The sequence below is a fragment of the Chelonoidis abingdonii genome, chromosome 15 (assembly GCF_003597395.2).
Source record: "Chelonoidis abingdonii isolate Lonesome George chromosome 15, CheloAbing_2.0, whole genome shotgun sequence".
Lineage (NCBI taxonomy): Eukaryota > Metazoa > Chordata > Testudines > Testudinidae > Chelonoidis > Chelonoidis abingdonii.
This window is the reverse complement of record NC_133783.1, coordinates 22,359,527-22,369,889: the sequence shown is the minus strand read 5'-3', so window position 1 is coordinate 22,369,889 and position 10,363 is coordinate 22,359,527. Positions and strand designations below refer to the sequence as shown.

At 44.0% G+C, this 10,363-nt stretch overlaps 1 long non-coding RNA gene across 1 annotated transcript in view; it reads left to right on the top strand.

Annotated features, from left to right (window-relative positions):
* Positions 1-10,363, top strand: part of LOC142047799 (uncharacterized) — a 163,020-nt gene that overhangs the window by 99,233 nt on the left and 53,424 nt on the right. The window lies entirely within an intron of this gene.

The window sequence follows — 10,363 nt, the reverse complement described above, 5'->3', positions numbered from 1 at the left end:
ACACACCCAAAAATTCCCTCCCTGAGCTTTGAAAAATCCGGTTTCCTGATTGGTCCTCTGGTCAGGTGTTTGGTTCCCTTTGTTAATCCTTTACAGGTAAAAGAAACATTAACCCTTAGTTACCTGTTTATGACAGGGCATAAGCCTACATTTCTATTTTTGTAAAATCACACACTTGTGATTTCTGCAGCCCTCAAGAACCAAAGTCTTTGTGGCAGAATTAAACCTAGCCTAGCAGGTAAACAACATAGGATATAATTTTCAGCTGACATTCACCTGCTGAAGCTGAGCAGTTTAAACTCTTGCATCTACCTCTTTCCACAGCTCCCTGACTCCAAAAGTCTCATAGCACATGCATCAGAGTACCTTTTTTTTTGTTACAAGACCAACAAACTTCCGAGGATAAGACCTTGCTCTTGTTCAACTGCTGTGGCATCCAATGCATTTTGAATAAAATCTTTTCTTCTATCCAGAAGAGCCTGAGATCCACAGAAGCATCTTTAATATTACATAATATGCTCTACCACCAGCATTCTTTTAAGGGCTGTAATAAATCCCCTTCCCAGACTTTCACAAAACTTCAGATGGGTGGACAAACTTTTTGGCCCAAGGGCCATATCTAGATATGGAAATTGTATGGCAAGCTATGAATAATCACAAAATTGGGGTTGGGGAGTGGGAAGGGGTGAGGGCTCTAGCTGAAGATGCTAGCTAAACACGTTCTGGCCAGGCCCCTCTTAGTCCAGCTCCAATTAAGGAGTATTAATTGGTACTGGCTGGGTGTGGCTTGCCAAAAGGCTTAAGGAAAAACACCTGCAGGCCTTGTTAGCCAGGAGGCTATATAAAGCTGGCAGGAAGGAAGGAGTCAATGCCTGTAGGTCCTAGCTGGCTGAAGCAACTAGTTATCCCCCAGGGAGCTGGCTGGAATGGACTGTATATAAACAGTGGTGGGAACTGACCCAAAGAATAAAAGGGCACTGGTGCTTGTATATTAAGTGGTCTCCAACTGGTTTTTGGAATGGAGCAGTGAAGGGCTCTGTTACAGGTGGGGTTGGGGATGAGGTGTTTAGGGTGTAGGAGGGTGCTCTGGGCTGGGATGGAGGGGTTGGGAGGGTGGGAGAGAGATCAGGATAGGGCAGGGGTGGGGTATGGGAGAGTGTGAGGGCTCTGGGGTGGGACTGGGGATGAGGGGTTTGGAGCACAGAAGCATGCTCTGAACTGGGACCAAGGGGTTTGGAGGATGGGAGGGAGATCAGGGCTGAGCTCACAAAAGCAGCAGCATGTTGTCCCCTCACCCCACCCCCTGGCTCCTACACGGAGCTGTGGCCAGGTGGCTCTGCTGTGCACTGCCCCATGTGCAGGCGCTGCCTCTGCAGTTTCCATTGTCTGTGGTTCCTGGCCAATGGGAGCTGCAGGGGCAGTGCATGGAGTGGAGCCCCCTGGCCATGCATCTTCATAAGAGCCCAAGCGGGGGACATGCCACTGCTTCTGGGAGCTGTGTGGAGCAACCCCACTCCCTAGCAGGAGCTCAAGGGCCAGATTAAAATGGCCCATGGGCCAGATGCGGCCCACGGCAATAGTTTGTCCCCCACTGGATTAAGAGTTCCTCTTCATTAACAACATATACATAGTGGACACAGTCTTGGAGTTTAAGTATCATTTTCTTTGTATCTGAAGTTGAGTATTAGCTCTATACCTCGATTTGAAATGTTTGCTCCTAGGGTAACTCCCACAAAGTATTTAGCTTGCACATCTTGAAGGGATTATTCAAATTAAGTGGCTCATCAAGGAACATTTAATTCACAATGGACCATGGGGAAGGCCCATCTACATTTAAGGGACTTACCTGCTCTGACTAATTGAAGTCATGTATGGACATGAAACTTGCCCATGTGATTCCAAACTCCATCTTTTACCTGTAATTTTCCATTAGCTGTGCTGTGGGCTTTGTTTGAAACAATGGATTTTCTTCCACATGGCAGAAGCTATAAAAGGTGCTGGAAACATCTCTATTTTGTTTCTTTCCTGCTCAACCTCTTGACTATGGATTTATACTAATAGGAGCATTCTAACACAGGGACTGAGGACCTTCCAATGATTTGGAAGCAACAGAGACTTGACTTAAGCCAGCAGTTTATTCCATCACTGCTACAAGCCTGAACCAAAAACTTTGCAATTATTATATGTATTTGATTTCTTGAACCATTTTTAACTCTCACCTTTCTTTCGATAAATAAACCTTTAGATTTTAGATTCTAAAGGATTGGCACCAGTGTGATTTGTGGGTAAGATCTGAGGTATATATTGACCTGGGTGTGTGGCTGGTCCTTTGAGATCAGAAGAACTTTTTATCTGATTAAACTGGTTTTAAAGAACCACTCATCTTTAAGTCTAGTGTTTTTGGTGGTGATATAAGGACTGGAATGCCTAAGGAAACTGCTTTTCTGACCTCTTGTTAGCCAGTGTGGTGAAACTGAAGTCCGGTATAGCTTATGGGAGAACAAACCAGTTTTGGGGTGTCTACCCTATCTCTCAGCAATTATTCCTGAATTTGGTATTCTCAGTTGTGACTCACGAAGGCATGATTACACCTTCATGCAGCCACCATTGTAGACAACTTATTTTTCTTCACTGGACAAAAACAGGAACCAAGGAGACCTGTAGGGAGAATTGGCTGTATTGATACATGTTCTGTTTCCACCTGCGTGGATATAAGGGTGTTACGATGCTGTAACCAGTATGATATCTGTGACACAATAAAAGCGTAATTATTATGTGGGTCTAGGAACCCTTCAACTTTCCCATAGGGAGTTGAAGTTTATTAAATGATAGTTATAGGCACTGATCAAGGCTCCATAAAAATAACTCTAGTAAGGTTACTAAATTTTCAAAAATAAGTGGAGGGATACATACAGGTAGGCCACTGAGAATATAGAGGTCCCTAAGAAGAATATTCATTTTTATTGCATTAACCCTCCCCCACAGGCACAGGGAGAGAGGATGCCACCTGATTGTATCACTATGTAAGAGATCACAGGATATACATTTATCTTCACTAGTTTGTTAATCTTTTTGGTACTTTTATAGCTAGACACTTAATAGCATCAATTTGCCTATAGAAATTCCATGGAGAGAAAGCTACACTACACGCTAACTGGGCAATTTCCAATAGCTCTGATTTTTCCCCAATTAATTTTGTAACCAGATATTGATCTGAATTTTTGACTTCGTGATAAAAGAGCTGGAATTGTGGTTTCTGGCTTGGATGTAAATAAAGGGGCATCATCTGTCCATATCAATTTATACTCCCTGGAAATGAATTGTATGTTTCCAATAGCTTGAGCCCATATAGCTACTGCCTACGGCTCGAAAGCCAAATTAAAATGTAATGGAAACAGTGGGCATCTGTGCCTAGTACCCCTGAAGAGGTCACATTGTGGGTCATGCTGCAAGAGGTTGTATGAGAGTATCATAGTTGGATCCTGGAATGATACATGGGTCCAAATCTAAATTTTTGTAGAATATAAAACACATACCTCCAGTCCACCCTATCAAAAGGCTTTTCTGCATCTAAGGCTCAAATGGCTTGTGGTTTGGGGTCATATTTCACTTGCTGTGATACCAATAAACTGTCAAAGGTTATCAGAGCCACAATAACTTCAGACAAGCCCAACTTCATTTGGGTATATGAGAGAGCTCCAACCCTTCTCCCACCTCACTACCAGAACTTTTGACAATATTCTGACATTACTGTTAATAAGTAAAACTGGCCTGTAATTAGAACATAGCATGGCATCAGTTCCGGGTTTAGGACTAACTGAAACTAGGATTTCCCTGACGGAGAAGGGTGCCCTCTAGAAATGACTCATTAAACATTGCAGTTATCTTGTGAGACAGGAGTTCAAGGAAGTGTCTACAGAATTCAGCAGGGAAGCCAGCTGGTCTGGAGCTTTCTTCACTTTTATATTCTTAATCATCTTAATTAACTCATCCTCCATTAGGGGAGCATCAAGATTTTCATGTTGGGCTATGATGATTTGTGGTAATATTTCTAAAAAATGATCCAAAGTATCTATGCAGGAGTTTGCATCCAGTTTGTACAGATATTAGAGAAACTAAAGAAATACTAATAATCTTTAGATAATGTACATAATTTACCATGTTTATACAGATAGTTGGCATTCCACATGCTGAGACCCTTTGTCTTACGTGGTATGCCAGCAACTTGCCAGCTTTTCCACCTTATTCCCAGAAATCCTGAGTCAAAATAGGGCAAACTCAGCCTGTGCCAAATGAAGTTTGTTGAGTTAATATCTATAAGCAGGGGCGGCTCCAGGCACGAGCACGCCACGCGTGTGTCTGGGGTGGCAAGCCACGGGGGGCACCCTGCCGGTCGCTGTGGGGGGGGCAGGCAGGCTGCCTTCGGTGGCTTGCCTGCAGCAGGTCCACCGGTCCTTTGGCAGCAATTCGGCGGCAGGTATGCTGAAGCGCAGAACTGGAGGACCTCCCACAGGCACACCCCTGAAGGCAGCCTGCCTGCAGTGTTTGGGGTGGCAAAATACCTAGAGCCACCCCTGTCTATAAGTCATCAGCGATCACAACAAATCTGAAGCTGGGGCTGTGCCATAAGACAAATCAAGCTTTTTTGCTTTTTTCTCAAGAGCCATCATATTTTCTCCATGTTCCCTCTTCTTGGAAAAAGTGAAACTAATAATTCTACCCCTCACAGAGGGCATGGTGTCTATCACAATAGTGTGCTAGATGTTGAAAGTCCATTTGTCTCCACCAGGCAATTTTTTTCCAATAAAAATATTGAAATAGGGATCTAGTAAACATGAAGAATTAAATTTCCATATACATGGCTGTTACTTACTTGGATCTGTTGCTATTCAGAGTTACAGAAGTATGATCAAAGACAGTAACTTTATCCAGGCAGGAATCAACTACAGAATTAACCAAGTCCCTGGAGAGGGGAATGGGATGCATATACTGGGAAAAAGTATGAATAATCCCAACTCTTTGGATGTATGAGCTGCCAGGTATAACATAGTCTGTGCAATTCCAGAGCCATTCTGGTTTGAGTTGGTTTATGACACTGAGGGCCAGATTCTTCCACAGAAGGATCAAGCCCTTAATTAAAATCCGCTGCAATCACAATAGGGATATGGGGTTCTGTCAATTTAGTAAAATAACCTATGAAAGGTTTCAAGATCATCAAGGTCAGGCTCATTCATATTAGCAATGATTAGTTCAGAGCTATTTATGGTGACTTTAAGTGTTAAGAATCTGCCCTGATCATCTGAAATTGACTCAGTCAGTGCTTTGTATGTATACATACAGTGGACACATATAGAAGAGTATGACTAGCCCTCTGGATCTGGATGGGAAGCAGTCACATTCTAATTTAGCAGCCTTATTAGAGAGGTGTCTCCTACTAAAGCACTGTATCTGCCTTTCCCCTCTCAAATAAAAAAATACTTTCTTCAGATTGGAGTGTTAAATCCTTTATATTCCAGGGAATAAAACCGCTTCAGGACCAATTGAAGAATTTTTTTTTGTCATGCATGATCTTACAAATGACTAATGGAATTTTGTGTCATGTGCTCTATTGCATCTCATTCTACTCCCCACAGAGGACCCCCCCAAGAGGGCAGTCTATCAGTGAAATACCCCAGGACACTTATTCAGCATTATCTTGCTAGATGCTCACCACCTGCCAGACCTCCAGGGAACAAGATAGGTGCAGGAAAATTGGGGGCGGGGGGAGGGGATGTCAGTGTTAGTTACAGCCACCTGCAGAAGCTTGATGGAAACCATGGTCATGAAGGTTAGAATTTTCCTGAATATGAAGATCAGGAGGGAAGAAGGGGAAAGAGACAGACATGGGGCAAGATACTGCAAAGGGGGCACAAAACAGACCCAGGTAGAACACAACAAAATGAAAAAAAAAAAATTATAGCAATATATGAACATTCACATATTTGGCAACACATGGGATCAATGTCATCCATTATCAGGCATTGAAAGAACACTTCAAGCTAAATATAGCTAAAATGCTCTGATACGCCAGCAGGTGCAGGCATAGGCAGCTTGTCACTGCTCACTAGGGTCATCCCCCTCCCCCCCAGCATCCAAACCCTTAAATGGTTTTGAAAAGTATTATAAATAACTGCACACAGGATACATCCCCAACAAAGATCTGGAAGGTCTGATGTTTATATTCCATAACACAACAAGCGTTGTGCTGATGGTTATATCAGTCTCTGAGTTGTATAGGATGCAATGGACTCAGCAGGGTTTTGGGTCAGGGACCCTCTCTACCAAATGATGAGAAGTAATTCCTGCTGGAATTACCATCTCCTGTATTTCAAACAATAAACAATTAATCCAACAACTACTACCCCAACCTGAAGTGCAGGTAGGTAAGCCAGTATCCCCAGACACTTAGTTTGCACACTAAATGTGTTTGATGGTTACATTACAATCTTGCAACAATGTAAGGAGATAAGCAAAAGCGAGCATAGGAACTTCCCTTACTATCATCCCTTGGTCCATGCTGCAGCTATCCACCAGCAATGGCACGATAATCTAAATCAGAGATCTGTTCTCAGGATTCCCAACAATGTGCAGACAGCTCTGAGTCACCCCTGTTCACTGCAGTCTCTGTATGTGTCTTTCGATTCCTCAGCTCCTCTGTGCAGCAGAAGCAGGTTTTCAAACATCACTTTATGAGAGGCCAGCTTTCCATGCATAAAGCAACCTAGTGGTTGTTAGAAAATGGTTCAGTTAGGATTCCTATTGCCTACCAGTGCAGGGTTTGGATGAGGGAGTTTTATGTTTCTACTCCCTCAGCACCAGGCAGCTCATTAAAGAGATCACAGGAATGATGATTTACAGTCAGCAAGGCTGTGGCATTCAGGATTCAGCAAAACCCCCATACAGAAAACACACAGCATATATATGGGATCCAACTTCACCACACCCAATTCCAGGCAAAGTATGTGGGCAGTAAACATAATGGGGGCTAGTTAGATCTGCACGGCTGTCAAAGAAAAAGTGCCAGCAGTTAGAATAGTCAGAAACAAAATACATCAAAAGTAGTTTATAGGTTATTTATGAAGCTCTCCAACTCCTGAGGTTTTTGGAATGATTAGGTCACTCCTCCTGATACTACATGAAACAATGGAGAAAACCAACATGATGTACGTTAACCCTTTTTGTTCTTCCCTAGGCCTGGCAAAACTTTCCTATATCCACAATAGCCCTTGCAAAATCTTGAGAAACCATTGCCCCAGAGCTCTCTTCCCCCTGGCCTTGAATAGATTAAATTTCTCAGGTTTACAATCAATCAATGATCAGTGCTCTGGGCTCTTAGCCCCAGGGGCAGGCTTTGGGGACAAAGACCTGTGGGCTCTTCTTCAGGCAGATCAAGAATTTCTATTAAAAGGCTGGGGATAAAATCCAGAGGTTTCTCTTGTTCTGCTCCCTCAGGAACTCCTCTGATTCTGAGGCTATAGCTACACTTAGGAAGGTCTGGTAATTGGCTGAGCCTTAATCAGTGGGCAGGGCATTCACACAGGCCAGGGCTTTATAAAGCAGCGCACAAGCAACCAGGGAGCTTTGCGAACAGGGGCTGCTAACAGAGTTTCATAAGGGAGTCTGGGAAGGGAGCAGGGGTCCCTTGCCAGTTCTATCTGTTTCCCTTCATTCCTCTTAAAACCTATAAACCAAACTATATTCAAAACATCTTGCTTTAAAAAACCCTTTCATTAACTAGGAGACAATGCAGGCAGAAGCCCAGCTGCAGAGTGGGGGCTAACCAGTTTATTGCACTGAGTGTAGCATACATGATTACCTGCCCTGTGGGCGGGTGGCATGTGTGCACATTCGGTGCAAGGAGCTCCTGGCCCTGAGACCACGTACAGACTTTGGAGGCCAGGGTGGCGGAACTGGAGGAGCTAAGAGACACGGAGAGGTATGTTGATGAGGCTTTCTGCGATACTGTAGAATTGTCCCACCTCTGGTCAGACAGCTCCTGCGCTGTTGAGGAGGAAGAAAGGCCCAGGGAAGCAAAGCAGTCAACGGGAGCAGAAGGAAACCTTCCCATAGTTGGGCCCCTCCTTCCAGATGGTGCTGAGGTTGCCTCTCGCACTGAGATTACCTCTCCGGGGGAGGGAACTCCAGTTGCTAGGAAAAGGCAGGTGTTAGTAATGGGAGATTTGATCATTAGAAACGTAGATAGCTGGGTTTGTGATGACTGGGAGAACCGTATGGTGACTTGCCTGCCTGGTGTGAAGGTTGCGGATCTCTCGAGTCATCTAGACAGACTTATGTGTAGTGCTGGCGAGGAGCCGGTGGTCGTGGTACACGTAGGTACCGATGACATAGGGAAGGGTAGGCCAAATGTAGGCTGCTAGGGAAGAGACTGAAATCCAGGACCTCTATGGTGGCATTATCAGAAATGCTCCCAGTTCCACACACAGGGCCAGGTAGGCAGGCAGAGCTTCAGAGTCTCGATGCGTAGATGAGACAATGGTGTAGAGAGGAGGGATTTACATTCTTTAGGAACTGGGGAAACTTTTGGGATGGGGTAGCCTATACAGGAGAGATGGGCTCCACCTAAACCAGAGCAGAATCAGACTGCTGGCACTAAACATTAAAAGGTTGTAGAGCAGTTTTTAAACTAGGTGATGGGGGAAAGCCGACTGCTGCAGAGGAGCATGTGGATCGGACACAGACTTCTCTTAGGGGAGAGTCTAATGATCTAGAATCTCCAGGTTATAGTCAGGAGATTCTGACACATCAGAAAAGGGCAGACAAATAAACAGTGACAAGTTTTTAAAGTGCTTGTACACAAATGCTAGAAGTCTAAATAATAAGATGGGTGAACTAGAGTGCCTTGTGATAAAGGAGGATATTGATATAATAGGCATCACAGAAAACTGGTGGACTGAGAGCAATCAATGGGACACAATCATTCCAGGTTACAAAATATATCGGAAGGACAGAGCGGGTCGTGCGGGGGGGGGGAGTGGCACTATATGTGAAAGAAAATGTAGAATCAAATGAAGTAAAAATCTTAAGTGAATCCACATTCCATAGAATCTCTATGGATAGAAATTTCATGCTCTAATAAGAACATAACATTAGGGATCTATTATCGACCTCCTGACCAGGACAGCGATAGTGATGATGAAATGCTGAGGGAAATTGAAGGTTATAAAAATTAAGAATCCAATAATAGTGAGGGATTTCAATTATCCCCATACTGACTCAGAATATTTCACTTCAGGATGAAATGCAGAGATAAAATTTCTCAATACTTTAAATGACTGCTTCATGGAGCAGCTGGTACAGGAACCCACAAGGGGAGAGGAACTCTAGATTTAATCCTGAGTGGAGCGCAGGAGCTGGTCCAAGAGATAACTATAACAGGACCAATTGGAAATAGTGACCATAATACAATAGCATTCAACATCCCTGTGGTGAGAAGAACATCTCAACAGCCCAACACTGTGGCATTTAATTTCAAACAGGGGAACTATGCAAAAATGAGAGGGTTTGGGGTGGTGGCTGACAGCTTGCAAGCCCCCCATGTAATAACCTCATGAACCCCTGAAGGGTCCTGACCCCCAGTTTGAGATTTAAGGTGCATGTTTTAAGCTTGTGGAGAAGAAAGGATGGTGCGTGACCAGCGGCAGATAAGGATGGATGCTGATGGACTGCCCCAGAGCACTCGGGTTCGCTCTACCATGTTCTGCAAGGGCACCGTGGTGGCCCTCAGATCCCATGATTTTTAAAATTGTCTACATCTTTCACCTTTGTGGATGTTTTGTGAGGATGGGATGGCAAGGCAAACAGTCAATTTCACTGAGAACCTTGAGAACTGTCAATTTAAAACCCAAATTGCATCAGATGCCAAACGAGAGCAGGAGCTAAGCTACAGTATGGTGGGAAAACAGCATCAGATTAGAGAACTCTCAGGGTAAGCTTTAATGCCTGCAGGGGACGGGAGGTCTCTTTATCCCACAGGGGTATTTTTTAAGAAAGACTTTAAATTGTAACATTAAAAGAAAATGAAAAGATGAAATCTTACGGCAGCTATGTTCAAATTTGTCCACTTAACACAGCATAAGCACAGCAGAAGAGACTGTAACAAACAAATTTCACATTATCAGTACACCAACGCTATACCATTTGCCTCTTAAAGGATATACTTACACTTATACTTGGAGCGAGTGCCCAGCCTGAGAAGGCAGACTTGCACTAGTAGGGCTTGTGCTAAAAACAGCACTGTGGACGTGGTGACTTGGGCTGGAGCTTGGGCTCTGCAATGTCCATGCTGCTATTTTTACTGTTTTAA